A 16,586-nucleotide genomic window follows, 5' to 3' on the forward strand; every position below is an offset into this window, starting at 1 on the left:
CTTATCGAGTGAAAAAGTGGAAATATTAAACCAAATTGAAGATAAATTTATGGTGACACATGGAACGGTATGAGTAGTCCAGATGCAAAAGCCACTAACTGCATGATAAATGAAATTGAGATCATCGCAAAAAAAATACTTGTCCCAACCAAGCTATTAAAGAATTCATTTCTTTTTAAAAAATAAGTAAAAAAATTAATTATTCAGTATTAATGGTTGAAATCTGCAATTATGTTATCTACATTAAAATATTAAGTCAAACATTGACTTAGCAATTTTTGCACCCATTTACACAGTTAGCAGGTTTAGCAAACATTAGATCCAATTACAAACCGAACATTCGGTTACAAAACCCGCTATTCTGTGATATGTTAGGAATGACAGAAGGATGGAATATAATTACTGCAAATGTGAACAAAATACATTTTATTTGAAAGATACGTCTGAGAATTCTACAAACTTGATGCATTAAAATATGAAGGTGACATCATTTTACCAGGAAAAACTGACTCATTTAACATCAAAACAAGAACAGAAATGAATATTCATCAATCAGGTTCTTTTCAAATACACCATCACGTGTTGGACACCTCAAGATATTATAGAAAATAAAATAAGCTCCAAATTACATCTTAGTACAACATAGATAAAATTTTAGAAAATGATATAATTGGTAGAGAGTTGCATCTTACAAAAATGGAGCTCCACGAGCTTTTTGAAGTATCAGAGATGGTTCTTGAAAGTTCTACACCTGCTGTGATTGGTGTTGGGCCATTTCCTTTTGCTGAAAAATTTCCCCTCTTCAACTCCAAAACTATACAAGGATTCTTCACAAACTAGACAAATCTTTTTATTTTTGCTTTTCGTGAAAATGATTTTTTTGGCTTTTTGAATCTAGAAATGTCAGTTACCAGTCACTTTCACTAAGTCTTCCGCACATGTCATAACAATTAGTATCAACACAGTTTTCATAGCATAACATCGCTTTAATAGTACTTTTCATGTTCTTATCTTTCTCTTTTGGAAAAATTTCTTTTCCACTGAGCAAGATGCTGCTCACTTTCCCACGAAGGACTGCCGCCCGCTGTTTCGCTCTGGTCACTTCAACTATTACTATGGGTTCAATTTATTGGACAATTCCTATTATTTCAATTACTCCCACTTCATTTGTACCATCTCCTGCATTTAAAGCATCAACAAAATCACTTATTTTCTTCAAAACACTCACAAAAGTTCATCAACATGAACATTGCTCACCAGTTGAACTGTGCTTACCGGCGAATATTTCGACAACGCACTGGCAGTGAGAGCTTCACTGTTGCGTACACGTTTGCTACAGCGGAGCCAACCTAACTCTGAATACGAAAAATCTCTCTTCCAATCCTAACAAACTGAAATATAACTTTGGTAAGCCTGATGCCAGTTGATGAGATTTGCACCTGGACATGGAACGGTGACCGCCATTACTGTTGAACTTCGTGGGTTTTGCTGGACTTTCAGCGAAGAGAATGTGTAGTTAGCGGATTTTGCAATTTAACATGATATTCTACAGGGTGTATATGAAAACAAGGAAAAAACTTCCCGGACTTCCCGGTTAAAAATACACTTTCTCCCGAGCGAACACACACTTTTTCCATGTTAAGTGACAGTATATTTTCCATTAGATTAATACTTGTTCCATAGGTCGGTTGGTCACAGCCATTGTGCCCCCTGCCACCGTTGGATAAGCAGCTGCAGCAGCAAGTCGTATAACCCTAGCTTACTTATTTGTTAGATAGTTTAATTAATTTCTTTGCGTGTTTTTGGGTGCTTGCATTGTTTAATTCATATATTTCGGGTTTATTATAGTATTTGAGGGTTGTAGCATCGCGCCTTAGTACCTGAATAGTGTAAATTCGCGTAGTCGTCTGTATTCTGTTTTTGTTTTGAACAGCCAGTGTCGGTTGGTCACAGCCATTGTGCTCTCTGCCGCCGTTGGATAAGCAGCTGCAGCAGCAAGTCGTAGAGAGTTTAATTAATTTCTTTGCGTGTTTTTGGGTACTTGCATTGTTTAATTCATATATTTCGGCCGTATTATACTATTTGACAGTTGTAGCATCGCGCTTTAGTGTTTACTTGGTAGATTCTTATTTAAATTGCATGTGAGTTTCGTATAGGAGGTGCAATTTCGAGTTTTAGTTACTGTAATCGTAAATTCAGCAGATTGTAGCGCAGTCGTTAGGCATTTGTACAGGTTAGTTGATACATTCTTTGCGTGTTTCGCTTGCGTTATCTAGGCACGGACTCGTGTTTCAGTAACTGTTGTTCAACATCGATTAGAATGGACAGGGACTGCGATTGCTGTGTTCGGATGAGGGCTGACTTGGCATCCCTTCGCTAACAGCTGCAATCGGCGCTGACTTCGGTCGTGCAGCTTGAGGCTGTTGCCAATGGGCACCACTGTGGGGAGCCGGACTTGGGGATCACGGGGATGTCAACCTCGTCCCGTCTGTCCCCAGATCGGTCTGCCGCTGTGGTTGCCCCGGTTGCTGCCCGCAGTGGGGCTGAGCCCTCGCCTGTGGTTGATTGGAAGGTTGTTCCAAGGCGTGGCAGGCAGCGAAAGGCGTCCCCGGAGGCTGATCAGAAAGCCTCCCCGGTGCGTCTGACAAACCGGTTTCAGGCACTGTCTCTGGCTGAGCCAGATGCAGCTGCCTGCCCTGTTTCAGAGGATCATTCTCAGCCTTCAAGGTCCGGGCAATCGCAGAGGGTGGGCTTACTTGTAGTTGGGAGCTCCAATGTTAGGCACGTAATGGGGCCCCTTAGGGATACGGCGGTTAAGGAGGGGAAGAAATCCAGTGTGCATTCCGGGAGGAGTCATTCCTGATGTGGAAAGGGTCCTTCCGGATGCCATGAAGAGCACAGGGTGCAGCCAGCTGCAGGTGGTGGCAGATGTCGGCACTAATGACGTGTGTCGCTTTGGATCTGAGGAAATTCTCTCTGGATTCCAGCGGCTATCTGATTTGGTGAAGGCTGCTGGTCTTGCTTACGAGATGAAGGCAGAGCTCACCATCTGCAGCATCGTTGACAGAACTGACTGCGGACCTTTGGTGCAGAGCCGGGTGGAGGGTCTGAATCAGAGGCTCAGACGGTTTTGCGACCGTGTTGGCTGCAGATTCCTTGACTTGCGCCATAGGGTGGTGGGGTTTCGGGTTCCGCTGAATAGGCCAGGAGTTCACTACACTCAGCTGGCGGCTACACGGGTAGCAGAGGCTGTGTGGCATCGACTGGGCGGTTTTTTAGGTTAGAAGGCCTCGGGAAAGTGCGGGATGGGCTGCAATGTCAAAGGGTGCTTGGCAATTACAGGACGTGCTTGGATCAAGGAACAGTCGGAATTATAGTTGTAAATTGTTGTAGTTGCGCTGGAAAAGTCCCTGAGCTTCAAGCGCTAATAGAAAGCACAGAAGCTGATATCGTTATAGGTACAGAAAGCTGGCTAAAGCCTGAAATAAGTTCTGCAGAAATTTTTACGAAGTCTCAGACGGTGTTCAGGAAAGATAGATTAGGCAGAATTGGTGGTGGAGTGTTTGTGTCTGTCAGTAGTGGTTTATCTTGTAGTGAATTCGAAGTAGATACTCCGTGCGAATTGGTATGGGTGGAGGTTATACTTAACAGCCGAATTAGTTAATAATTGGCTCCTTCTACCGACCCCCAGACTCCGATGATACAGTTGCGGAACAGTTCAGAGAAAGTTTGAGTCTCGTAACAAATAAATACCCCACCTATACGGTTATAGTTGGTGGGGACTTCAACCTACCCTCGGTATGTTGGCAAAAATACTTGTTCAAAACCGGTGGTAGGCAGAAAACGTCTTCCGAGATTGTCTTAAATGCTTTCTCCGAAAATTATTTTGAAAAGTTAGTCCACGAACCCACGCGAATTGTAAATGGTTGCGAAAACACACTTGACCTCTTAGCCACAAACAATCCAGAGCTGATAGAGAGCATCATGACTGATACAGGGATTAGTGATCACAAGGTCGTTGTAACTAGGCTCAATACCATTTCTTCCAAATCCATCAGAAACAAACGCAAAATAATTTTATTTAAAAAAGCGGATAAAGTGTCACTAGAAGCCTTCCTAAAAGACAATTTCCATTCCTTCCGAACTGACTATGCGAATGTAGACGAGATGTGGCTCAAATTCAAAGATATAGTAGCAACAGCAATTGAGATATTCATACCTCATAAATTGGTAAGAGATGGAACGGATCCCCCATGGTACACAAAAAAGGTCTGAACGCTGTTGCAGAGGCAACGGAAAAAGCATGCGAAGTTCAGAAGAACGCAAAATCCCGAAGATGGGCTAAAATTTACAGACGCGCAAAATTTGGCACGTACTTCGATGCGAGATGCCTTTAATAGGTTCCACAACGAAACATTGTCTCGAAATTTGGTAGAAAATCCGAAGAAATTCTGGTCTTATGTAAAGTACACAAGCGGCAAGACGCAGTCAATACCTTCGCTGCGCAGTGCCGATGGTACTGTTGCCGACGACTGTGCCACTAAAGCGGAGTTATTGAACGTAGTTTTCCGAAATTCCTTCATCAGGGAAGACAAATGGAATATTCCAGAATTTGAAACACGAACATCTGCTAGCACGAGTTTCTTAGAAGTAGATACCTTAGGGATTGCGAAGCAACTCAAATCGCTTGATATGGGCAAGTCTTCAGGTCCTGATTGTATACCGATTAGGTTCCTTTCAGATTACGCTGATACTATAGCTCCCTACTTAGCACTCATATACAACCGCTCGCTCACCGATAGATCTGTACCTACAGATTGGAAAATTGCGCAGGTCGCACCAGTGTTCAAGAAGGGTAGTAGGAGTAATCCATTTAACTACAGACCTATATCATTGACGTCGGTTTGCAGTAGGGTTTTGGAGCATATACTGTATTCAAACATTATGAATCACCTCGAAGGGAACGATCTATTGACACGTAATCAGCATGGCTTCAGAAAACATCGCTCTTGTGCAACGCAGCTAGCTCTTTATTCGCACGAAGTAATGGCCGCTATTGACAGGGGATCTCAAGTTGATTCCGTATTTCTAGATTTCCGGAAAGCTTTTGACACTGTTCCTCACAAGCGACTTCTAATCAAGCTGCGGAGCTATGGGGTATCGTCTCAGTTGTGCGACTGGATTCGTGATTTCCTGTCAGGAAGGTCGCAGTTCGTAGTAATAGACGGCAAATCATCGAGTAAAACTGAAGTGATATCAGGTGTTCCCCAGGGAAGCGTCCTGGGACCTCTGCTGTTCCTGATCTATATAAATGACCTGGGTGACAATCTGAGCAGTTCTCTTAGATTGTTCGCAGATGATGCTGTAATTTACCGTCTAGTAAGGTCATCCGAAGACCAGTATCAGTTGCAAAGTGATTTAGAGAAGATTGCTGTATGGTGTGTCAGGTGGCAGTTGACGATAAATAACGAAAAGTGTGAGATGATCCACATGAGTTCCAAAAGAAATTTGTTGGAATTCGATTACTCGATAAATAGTACAATTCTCAAGGCTGTCAATTCAACTAAGTACCTGGGTGTTAAAATTACGAACAACTTCAGTTGGAAGGACCACATAGATAATATTGTCGGGAAGGCGAGCCAAAGGTTGCGTTTCATTGGCAGGACACTTAGAAGATGCAACAAGTCCACTAAAGAGACAGCTTACACTACACTCGTTCGTCCTCTGTTAGAGTACTGCTGTGCGGTGTGGGATCCTTACCAGGTGGGATTGACGGAGGACATAGAAAGGGTGCATAAAAGGGCAGCTCGTTTTGTATTATCACGTTATAGGGGAGAGAGTGTGGCAGATATGATACACGAGTTGGGATGGAAGTCATTACAGCATAGACGTTTTTCGTCACGGCGAGACCTTTTTACGAAATTTCAGTCACCAACTTTCTCTTCCGAATGCGAAAATATTTTGTTGAGCCCAACCTACATAGGTAGGAATGATCATCAAAATAAAATTAGAGAAATCAGAGCTCGAACAGAAAGGTTTAGGTGTTCGTTTTTCCCGCTCGCTGTTCGGGAGTGGAATAGTAGAGAGATAGTATGATTGTGGTTCGATGAACCCTCTGCCAAGCACTTAAATGTGAATTGCAGAGTAGTCATCTAGATGTAGGTCATGAATACGACACTTTGTAAAGATGTGTAACATGTCAGGTTAATAAAAGATGTCTATACAAGATATTACATTACACAAAATATTGCATGACACTACTGTTTAAGTAGTAGTTGTTGTTTTTTCCCCCTTAATTTATATTTAAAAAATCAGCCAATGAGTAGAAGGAGTTGTCATCTAGAAATTCTTTTAATTTATTTTTAAATGTTATTTGGCTATCTGTCAGGCTTTTGATGCTGTTTGGTAAGTGACCAAAGACTTTTGTGGCAGCATAATTTACCCCTTTCTGCACCAAAGTCATAGTGAAGATCATCCTTTCTCCTGGTGTTATAGCTATGCACACTGCTATTACCTTTGAACTGGGTTGGATTATAAACAACAAATTTCATAAGTGAATATATATACTGTGAGTTTACTGTGAGGATCCCTAGATCCTTAAATAGATGTCTGCAGGAAGACCGTGGGTGGGCTACAGCAATTATTCTGATTACACGTTTTTGAGCAATGAATACTTTTCTACTCAACGATGAATTACCCCAGAATATGATGCCATATGAAAGCAGTGAATGAAAGTAGGCATAGTAAGCTAATTTACTGAGATTCTTATCACCAAAATTTGCAATAACCCAAAGAGCATATGTAGCTGAACTCAGAAGTTTCAGCAGACCATCAATGTGTTGCTTCCAGTTTAACCTTTCATCAATGGACACACCCAAAAATTTTGAAAATTCTGCCTTAGCTACAGACTTCTGTTCAAAGTCTATATTTATTACTGGAGTTGTGCCATGTACTGTACGGAACTGTATATACTGTGTTTTATCAAAATTTAAGAGTGTCCGTTTGCTGAGAACCACTTAATCATTTTGTGAAAAACACCATTAACAATTACATCACTTAATAATATATCAAAGCTTTGAATGGTTATGGTTTTATACACGGGTGTAGAATTTCCCATCACTTTATAACATGGAACACAGGGAAAAAAGACACATTTTGGAAATGTCTTTGATGTGCGACAACATGTACTCTGCTTTTTTTCATATTACGAAAGTATACATTGGAATTCCACCAAGCACCGCATGTTACTTTCCGAATCATTGAAATCGAGATTGCGATGCGCTTCTGTAAGCCAGTCATAACTTCATTTCACTTGATCTCGCCAACCGATGACAGTGGATATTCAGAGCATATGACACGTGATGATAGTCAGCTGCAACATCACTGTTAAGTAGTGCGAATACACAAACGGGGAAAATATACATAGTGTTGCTACAAGAAAAGCAAATCTTTCACATATAATATTGGTCTCCAAGGTTAATAAGCTACAGGAGAAGCTAAGCTTTCGCATATAATGTTTATCTTTTTTGCGCAAGTAAAATTTTTAACAACAACAAATATCTGATCTTTGTCAGCAAAGACTTGATTTTTAAAAGTCATACGCTCTGTGATTTAGGAAATTCATGGTACATTCTTGCACATAGTTCAACTTAACTAAAAGGATACTTACTTTGAAAGTAACGCTTTCAAAAACACTATTCGCAATATTTTCCCGCGACCAGTTAGAAATAGGTTCGTTTCAGCAGTTGCCAGAGAGCGCAAATAACAGGTGACACCGCGCTTGCACAGCTACCATGACGTAGGGAGCCCCTATGCACGTGTAAAACATTGAAAAGTTCACACATTATGCCGGGGGGGGGGGGGGGGGGGGGGGGAGGAGAAGAAAAAGAACCACACAAGACATCAGAGGATACTCCAAGAGCATTGGATTTTCGTGATCAATATTCAATATTAAAATGCGCACATTTAAAGTGCTCATTCGTATATCCAGATTCCCAATGAACTAGACCTCGACCTGATATTAAGCTTTTCAGTATGGTTTTTGGGATGTAAATTTTCTTGGAACATCAGTACTGTATTATATCATGTCTGGTTCTTTCTTACGGCATAATGCCAAACGCACTGGAAGATGAAAACGTGCAGCTGAAAAACAGTGAACAGTTTAAACTAGCCAGTATTGTGGAATTAAACATTTCGTTTCAAATACATTGACTGCCTCTGCGGAAAAGGTTAATAAAAGTCAAATTTCTTTAGCAAACAGACAAATAGAACTTCATTGTTCTGCAAGGCGATTGATGCTTGACTGTCAGAAAGGTGGAAACGTGAATTTATTTTAATTCACTTGATAGCTCCCGGCCACAGATATCCATTTTGTTTTAATTTGACGTGAGAGTAAACGAAGGGAAAACAGCAAAATCACAAAATGTAAACATGGGTCACGTGGAGATTACCCACTATAACTCAGACTGCTCTGTGCATCAGCCCCGGATCTATAGTATTTGCGAAACGGGTCAACACTAAAAAATCGAATTTTCAAAAGTATGTTTATCTTGTAGCGCACATCTTTATGAAAAGTCCGAAACGTAAAACGTGTGTTCGAGGAAATGTAAGACATGTTATTTAGTCTTAAGTGTGCCAAAGTACAGTGCCACGCCTCTTCATAAAGCATTCTTCTATCGCATGTCACTGTATTTCACTCCGTGGAATTGAAACGTGTAATTTTGTAATGGATGTCATCAGACTATATTCAGGACAGTGGAAATTGAAATGTCCTGTGGTGCCTCTCCTGTGCCCAGTTGGCCGGTTTGACAGCCTGCCCCTCTTTTAATAAAAATATGAATATCTCTCAATTAATAGCGGATGGAATTATTTGTAATCGGGAGAACAAGAACTCTTGAGGAAATTTCCACTCTTTATTGCCCATTAGCTAACAACTTGGTGTTTTGTGTGACATAAAATTATATATAGGATACATAAAACCAATAAAGACATGAGACAAGCAAGAAAGTACACATTTCTTCAATCCTTAGCTCCTAGCATTTTTTTTCTCTTTCTAATCTTGCTAAAGCTTAACATGGCGTGCTTTCCTTTCTTCGAAATAATCTATTACCAATCAAGATTGGTCAAACATTTTGCTACATGAAAAATCGAAATGTCGTTACTAATACTGAAAAAGCTGTTAACATAAATAATACTGCTGTGGTTTCTAGATTACGTCTATTTTGTCACTGTCTGCTAGATAAAACAAAATAGGCCTTTTTAATATTGCAGCAATTTTGTGACATACAGCAAATATACGAGACTATTTTGGCACAATTGGCCATTTTTATAACATGACAGAATATAATTCAGGAAGTACCAATATCAAATGCCTATTAGGCCTACTACAAGAAAATAGTTTATGTTAGGAAATCGTTTCAACATTTCATTCATACACACCAACTTTTCAAGCATGACACCGAAAAGTAGTATTAAGAAATTTTAATGTAAATTTGGAATCATCTTATTCTTGCATAATGTGTGTGATGTCCCCGTTTCTTCACCTTCCTCGTTCTAACAAACAATCTTGTCTCCACCAGTTTTGTAGCTGTTCCTGCCATTGTTACAATTTGTTCGCTGATTAACTTCACTAACCCCGTCAGAATCACAGGTTTAGTTATCCCACGATTATTTTCCGGTTAGGTGTTATTACGTTTTCGTACAACACGTTTTCCATGTTACTTCCAGAAAAGAACTTAAGCGGCTGCTAGCTGGGGACTGTACAACTGGTCCTTACTATGTAGCGATCTGGCCAAACATTAGTCAAAATTTCATTTTCTTGGATACACCGAGAAGATAACACGTAATCTTTCTCACCAGTTATTCCTGTCAATCGTGTATTTCCATTCTAGTAGTCTGAATCTATGGATTTTGCTAGTAATTATAACAATGCTGATCATTCGCAAACCCAGTCAGCCATTAGCATTCATCCGTTCGGCTTTACTCCCTCAAGCTCGTATTGCCCCACCCCCTTTTGTCTGCGGAAAGTTTATTTCTAGATGCGAGGAGGATTCTCCTGACAGAGACATCACGTACACACTGTGCATGCATTCAAAAGTCAACTTATGATTCATTCAGAAATCAACATAAAATGTGTTCAAAAACCAACTGGGAAGCGTTTGAAAATCATATGAATAATCGATAGATAAAGGTGCTTTGTGAAACAAGTTTTTTTCCCTCTAGAATATGAATTTGGTGCCCCCTTTTCCCGGTAGCATCTAGCTGCTTGCTTTGACTACTTGCGCAGCCAACAGCCACATTCCTGTAGCCAGAAGCGGGAGAATCTACTACTCAAACACGACTCAACTGCGCATGTGCATGAGCCCACTCGTAACTGCTAAAACAAATCTAATACCAACAGTTGTTTCACGCTCATCGTAGGCAATTTGTTGTTATGAAGCATTGCATTGTCTTCCTAAAGCCTTTGACACACTTTGCTGTTGGCAGACGCTTGCATGAGCACTGTGTCGTTGTTGTATATGACGCATTTCCTTTGCAATTTACGTTATTTTCGTTTTTTTCTCTTTATGTTTCGTTGTTGGAGTATTATTCTGCAGTAGCGGGATACATTAATATCCTTTGTTAGAGTATCGGTTCTTATCAGTCAAAATTACAAAAATTTAACTGAAAACTAAAACAATGAAAAATTCCCGGGGTTTTCCCGGTTTTCTCTCAGATGAAAAATATCCTGGATTTTTCCCGGATCTCCCGGGTCGTATACACCATGTCCTATAGACATTTTCAATCGTTTATAACAGGTTTTGCACCCTGAAACCTATTCTATCGTGTAGCCACTAAAAACATCTATACGGCAGTGTGCTCATCTCCAATCAACAAAAAATGCATTTAATGGCTTTTGGATCTGGGCTACTCATTTGCAATGGGCCAGACACCGGCTGCTGGGACCACAGCCTATCAACAGAAACCAGACCACAGCCTTTAGCTAATGCCCAGCCAGCTCAGCAGCATCAGCAGAAAATAGAGACGTGATGTGGACTCTCACCACATGATCGACCGACCTACTGATTACACCAAGCCAGGCCATAAACTTTTTGATGAGGCCTTGACAAAAGGTTACTTCCACAACTGTCAGCATGTGAAAACAGGATTTAAACCACCAGGACCATCCTGTCAGCAAGTCATGGCATCTGGGCCGCCCGATGATGTACAGGTGTTGGTCGTCAGCACAGTTATGACGCTGCCTCCTCCGAGCCACAAACCGACAACTGTTGCCTAAGTGTCCACCATGGGCACAGGAACATCGCCATGCTACCACCCCACAGTTGTCAGCTGCTATCTGCCAGCATGCTGTGGTAGCAGGATGGTTCCTACCATCTATGGAAAACGCTGCCTTTGGCTAGCCCATACCAGTGTGTTGGGGCCCAAGGTTGGTTGGTTGGTTGGGTGTGGGATTGAAGGGACCAGACTGCTAAGGTCATTGGTCCCTTGTTCCACGATAAAATCACACGAAATAAAAACTGTCAGTCGTTAAAAACGGAGAACCGAGACAAGGGACGACACAATACAAGAAAGACAGACAAAGACCAGACAAACGGAACTAAAATCACACCGAGGGTGAAGGTGGTTGGCCGACCATGAAAATAAGGAAAAGCCAACCACCAAATGACATTAAAACCCACAGTTTAAAACCACAGGCCAAAGGCCCAAGTCAATACAGGAAATAAAAGGACAAACACTCAAATCATACGATAAAAACCCCCTGCCCGAATAAAACTCAACACGAGGTCCGCCATAGCAACGTCATCACATAAAAGGGCAAGGAGGGTATCAGGCAGCGCAAACGTCTGCCTGAGTCCTGTTAAAAGCGGGCAGTCCACCAAAATGTGGACCACCGTCAGAGCTGCCCCGCAGCGACATAGCGGTGGGTCCTCCCGGCGCAACAAATGGCCGTGCGTCAGCCACATGTGGCCAACGCGCAACCGGCAGAGGACGACAGAGTCCTTCCGAGAGGCCCGCATGGAGGAGCACCACACACCGGTCGTCTCCTTCACCGCCCGAAGTTTGTTGGGCGTGGGCAGGGTGCGCCACTCGTCACCCCAGGCACCAAGCACTTTCTGGCGCAAAAGTGACAGGAGATCACACTCCATAAGGCCGAGTTCCAGAGCCGGTGAACTCACTGCCTGTTTAGCCAGCGTGTCAACCCGCTCATTGCGCGGGATGCCGACATGACCTGGGGTCCAAACAAAGACCACGGAGCGGCCGCAACGGGCAAGAGCATGGAGCGACTCGTGGAGGGGCCCAAGGATCACCACCTGACATTCGCAGTGTGTCTGTTTCAGATGTGTTGAATCATTTCCGTTTCTGTTCATTGATAAAGTGTTCTAGCAACTGATTGGCTAGCTTCTTAGCCCACTCTATTGCCAACCTCCAGCAGAGAACCACTTGCCTACTCCTATGCTGCAATAAACCCTTATCATATTGGTATTAAAATACCTGTTGGAACTGGAAATAGTCATACAACAGAGCCTTTAAGAGAAGGCGCTGCAGCAGCAATGGCGTTCAGTGTAAGTCTCCAAGTAAGTGCTGGCAACATGTTTTATTCTGATTTTGGGTAGGCTATACTATATGCTTGTGGTGGTAGTGCTGAGTGAAACTGCTGTCCATGAGAAAGCAACAACCCAGGAAACAATTCAGCATCTTCTAAACGAGGTAGCTGAGGTTAGAGCTGACAACGAAGTTTTGTGAAGAGACATTTAAAGGAAGGAAGGGCCATTTTCAGGTCTCTCTTCACCAATCATTGATGTTGGTATGCCCTCCTGGTGGCAGCGTTTTCTGGTAAATCTGGGGAAGAAATTTTTTGTATTTATGGATAGTTTGCATGCAGCTGTGAAATTAGGGAACTGGAGTGATGTACAGGTGTTAAGTGTAGCTAGTTTAAAATGATATGGGATTTCAGAACATACGTGATGTGCAATGGCACTGTGGAATTCTCATTCCCTTTCAGACTTTCAGGAAGAGTTAGTGGATCATTACAGGAAGAATACCTTGTGGGATTATCATGCATAACGTAATAGTGTCATGCAGAAGCAGGGAAAATCAATAGAGGGTTTTGTGGATCGCTTAAGGCAAATTAATATCAAAACGGATGAATTAGAAAATGATGATTGTGCCCATGAAGAGATTCTGCAGGAGGCACAACAAAAGGCACTCAATGTGTTTTTGTGGGGCTGCAATCTCGAATGTCATGAAAGTATGCATGGAGTTTCTGAGAACTCTGGATTGAGCAGAAGGCAACTGCAATAGCTTTGACTGTAATTGATTCTCTAACTAAACCAAGCGAGAGGTGGGCAGTGTTTAATGCAGAGACTGTGTGTTACAGGTGTGGTGCCCCGAGACGTGTATGAAATCACGTCAGAGGTGCAAGCAAGTGGTGCATTTTGTTCAAAAATGTCCACAGAAGCACAGAGTTAAATTGGCTTAACACTTGTGTACCTGCGTTAAATGGTACATGGGGTGGTGTGACACACGTGCAACGCTTTCTGTAAGTTTGACTACAGGACGCCCTGGTACAAAATTAGTGGCAGACATTTGTCTATTTGGCTACATAATGTAGTTGTAGGATACAGTATCACAGGTATCTATGACTGGCCAGAGTATACTGACTACAGTGAATCTGAGCTCACAATGCTGTATGTTATGTGGTGTGGGTAGTAGAAGTGTGAATTCTCTTGCTTCTCCATTGTTGTGTTTCTGTGTGTGTGTGTGTGTGTGTGTGTGTGTGTGAGAGAGAGAGAGAGAGAGAGAGAGAGAGAGAGAGAGAGAGAGAGAGAGAGAGAGAGAGAGAGAGAGACTTACAAACAAATATTTGTGAAAGTTCTGTCATCTGTGGGTGTTAGCTATCACTGTACTGGGACTGTACTGAGTAAACATTACACTAAAACTGATCTAGCAGCACACAGTAGAGCTGGATGGGACATCATTCCATCTCAGTTTTATGGCTAAAAGAGCTGAACTGCCGCAAAGAGCACACGAGACATCGGGTAAACCAGTTATACTGCTCACACGGTCTCTCAGACTTGATGCACAGGCTATGATACTGAGAGGTACAGGAAGGCTGTTCTGTATGAACGTAGGAGCTGATTTGCCAGTGAGTGGTATGTGTGTGATAGAATCCTTGCGAGAGAAGGAGGTGCTGGATCAGGTACAATGTTCTGAGTGACAGTTTGTCATACGTGCAAAAGTTAGACAGTGTCAAGATAGAACGCTAAAACCCTCATCTTTCCCTAAGAGTTAGACAGTAGCCTAATAGTGTCCATCAGCAGAGATAATTTTGGTTGAGGAGGGATGAGTCTATCAAAAGAAACCCTGATAGCTATCTTAAGAGGTTTTAGAAGGTGAATGAGAAAGGGATTTCAACAGCTGGAACTGTCTGTCTAAATAGTGGGACTGAGGGGAAATGTGTTATATCTGAATGGATGTGAGAGAGTGAATATGGAGAAGCTACTACAAGAATATCAGAACTGTTTAACCTTTGTGGACCATTACCAGCTGAACTTCCAGTACAGCATAGAATCCTCACTTGGAACGAGCCACCAGTAAATGATAAACCACTTTGGCTGCCGTACGCGGTCGCCCTACCTTTCCAGCACGTTCATCCGTCACGTTCCCAGTCCGTTGAAATTTTTCAAACAGATCCTTTATTGTATCGCTTTTTGGTCCTTTGGTTACACTAAACCTCCGTTGAAAACTTCGTCTTGTTGCAACAACACTGTGTTCTAGTCGGTGGAATTCCAACACGAGAAAAATCCTCTGTTCTAAGGAATAAACCATGTTGTCCACAGCACACTTGCACGTTGTGAACAGCACACGCTTACAGCAGAAAGACGACATACAGAATGGCGCACCCACAGACTGCGTTGTCTTCTATATCTTTCACATCACTTGCAGCGCCATATGTTGTTGAAAATTGTAACTACTGTAATTTCGAAAGTTTGTCTGCCTGAAAATGTACTGTTGTCCCAAGCATATTGCAACAAACTGTGTATTTCTATCGCTGCTCGTTTAGTTTGTATTGCCGTTTCAAATATACCGGTCATTTTTGAAACACCCTGTATTTCCTTCAGTGCTCAAATAAAACTTTGGTGTGTTTTCCTTTCTGTTTTTATCTTGCACTAGATGCAGTATCTCATTCCAAAGATGCTGAAGCACTGACTTTCCTCACCCCCTCGCTTTTATTCCCATTCTTCACTATTTATTATTGTTCACTGTGTTTGAGTCACTTTTTCACTGGTACTGCCATGACTGGTGGACCTGCAGGTTGAAGGAAGGTAAGAGGGGATTTGGACATCTATACATCTGAAATGTGTGAGACAGCATGTACTATGATCAAAACTACACAGGGCTGATGTGATAGTTCCTATGGTTTTGAATCAGTGGTATGGTTCTGTCCGATGACCGCATGACCATTTTGTGCTGGTATTACCCGATCCAGGGTAGCCAGGAGAGTTAGACCTAACTTGGCCTGTAGGAAAGTCTGGTATTCCTGGGACAGGATTTTGAAAGGTATGTCTGGGAGGTAAACTAATGAGTAATTCGTGTTCAGAACTGTTGTTCTGATAATGGTGGCAGGTAACTGGAAAGTGGGACTTGAAATGTCGCACTGCATACCACTCATTAGTAGTACATCACCTTGTAGCTCTGGTGTAGCTCCCTGTAGCTCTGGTGTGCTGGGGTCTGAGATCACCTCTTGTACTCTGTAGACTGCCCATTTCAGATGTGTTTAATCATGTCTGTTCATGTCCATCAATAAAGTGTTCTATCAACTGACTGGCTACCTTCTTCACCCACTCCATCACAAGCCTACAGCAGAGAACTACAAACTTACAGTACATGATTTTCTGTATCAAAAGTCTATCACATTCACAAGTTAATCTTCTGCACCAACTGGAATTTACTTATGATGCAGCAGAATATTCGAGTAAAAAGCCTTTTGAGGAGACAATAATTTCCATTTGAGTAATTCTAAATAAGGGGTGCATTATGGAAACAGCAGACCTAAATAGCGATGATATCAGTAGTGAATGATCCTTTACAAATTACAAATGTTAACAGTGGAGGCCAGTGTCAACTACTACATGTACTTATGCATGCAAGGACTTGCTCTAGAATAACATAAGTAACAAAATCAAGGAAGAAGCTACACGGAAAATGGGACATTGTCAAAATTGACAATCTTTTTTGCACAAGGTTTTGACTGTAGCGTCGACCAAAATAAGAAAAAAAATCTAGTATACATAATAGGCTCTAAAAAACATACAGTAAGAGCTATGAGCACTTGCTCATCTTCACTAATGTGAAACACACCTGACCGACTGAAAAGCTCTACTATGAATGACCTACAGAATGCAGTAAACATATTAGAATACATTCTGTTACTGCCAAATAGCAGAGCTTCTCATGAAATACAACACGCATTTGTGAGCCATCGCTGAAGGACGTGCTTAAAATGGTGTCTACTCACAGAAAGGTATTCTTTGACTGACTCCTTAGGGAATCAAAAACAGCAGGCTCATCACAGATGTGGTGGC

At 41.9% G+C, this 16,586-nt stretch overlaps 2 protein-coding genes across 7 annotated transcripts in view; one reads left to right on the forward strand and one right to left on the reverse strand.

The window, feature by feature from the left end:
• LOC126321776 (uncharacterized) overlaps positions 1-16,586 on the forward strand; it is a 165,369-nt gene that overhangs the window by 3,113 nt on the left and 145,670 nt on the right. The window lies entirely within an intron of this gene.
• Positions 1-16,586, reverse strand: part of LOC126321732 (protein regulator of cytokinesis 1-like) — a 208,369-nt gene that overhangs the window by 2,667 nt on the left and 189,116 nt on the right. The window lies entirely within an intron of this gene.

The sequence above is a fragment of the Schistocerca gregaria genome, chromosome 2 (assembly GCF_023897955.1).
Source record: "Schistocerca gregaria isolate iqSchGreg1 chromosome 2, iqSchGreg1.2, whole genome shotgun sequence".
Taxonomy (NCBI): Eukaryota; Metazoa; Arthropoda; class Insecta; order Orthoptera; family Acrididae; genus Schistocerca; species Schistocerca gregaria.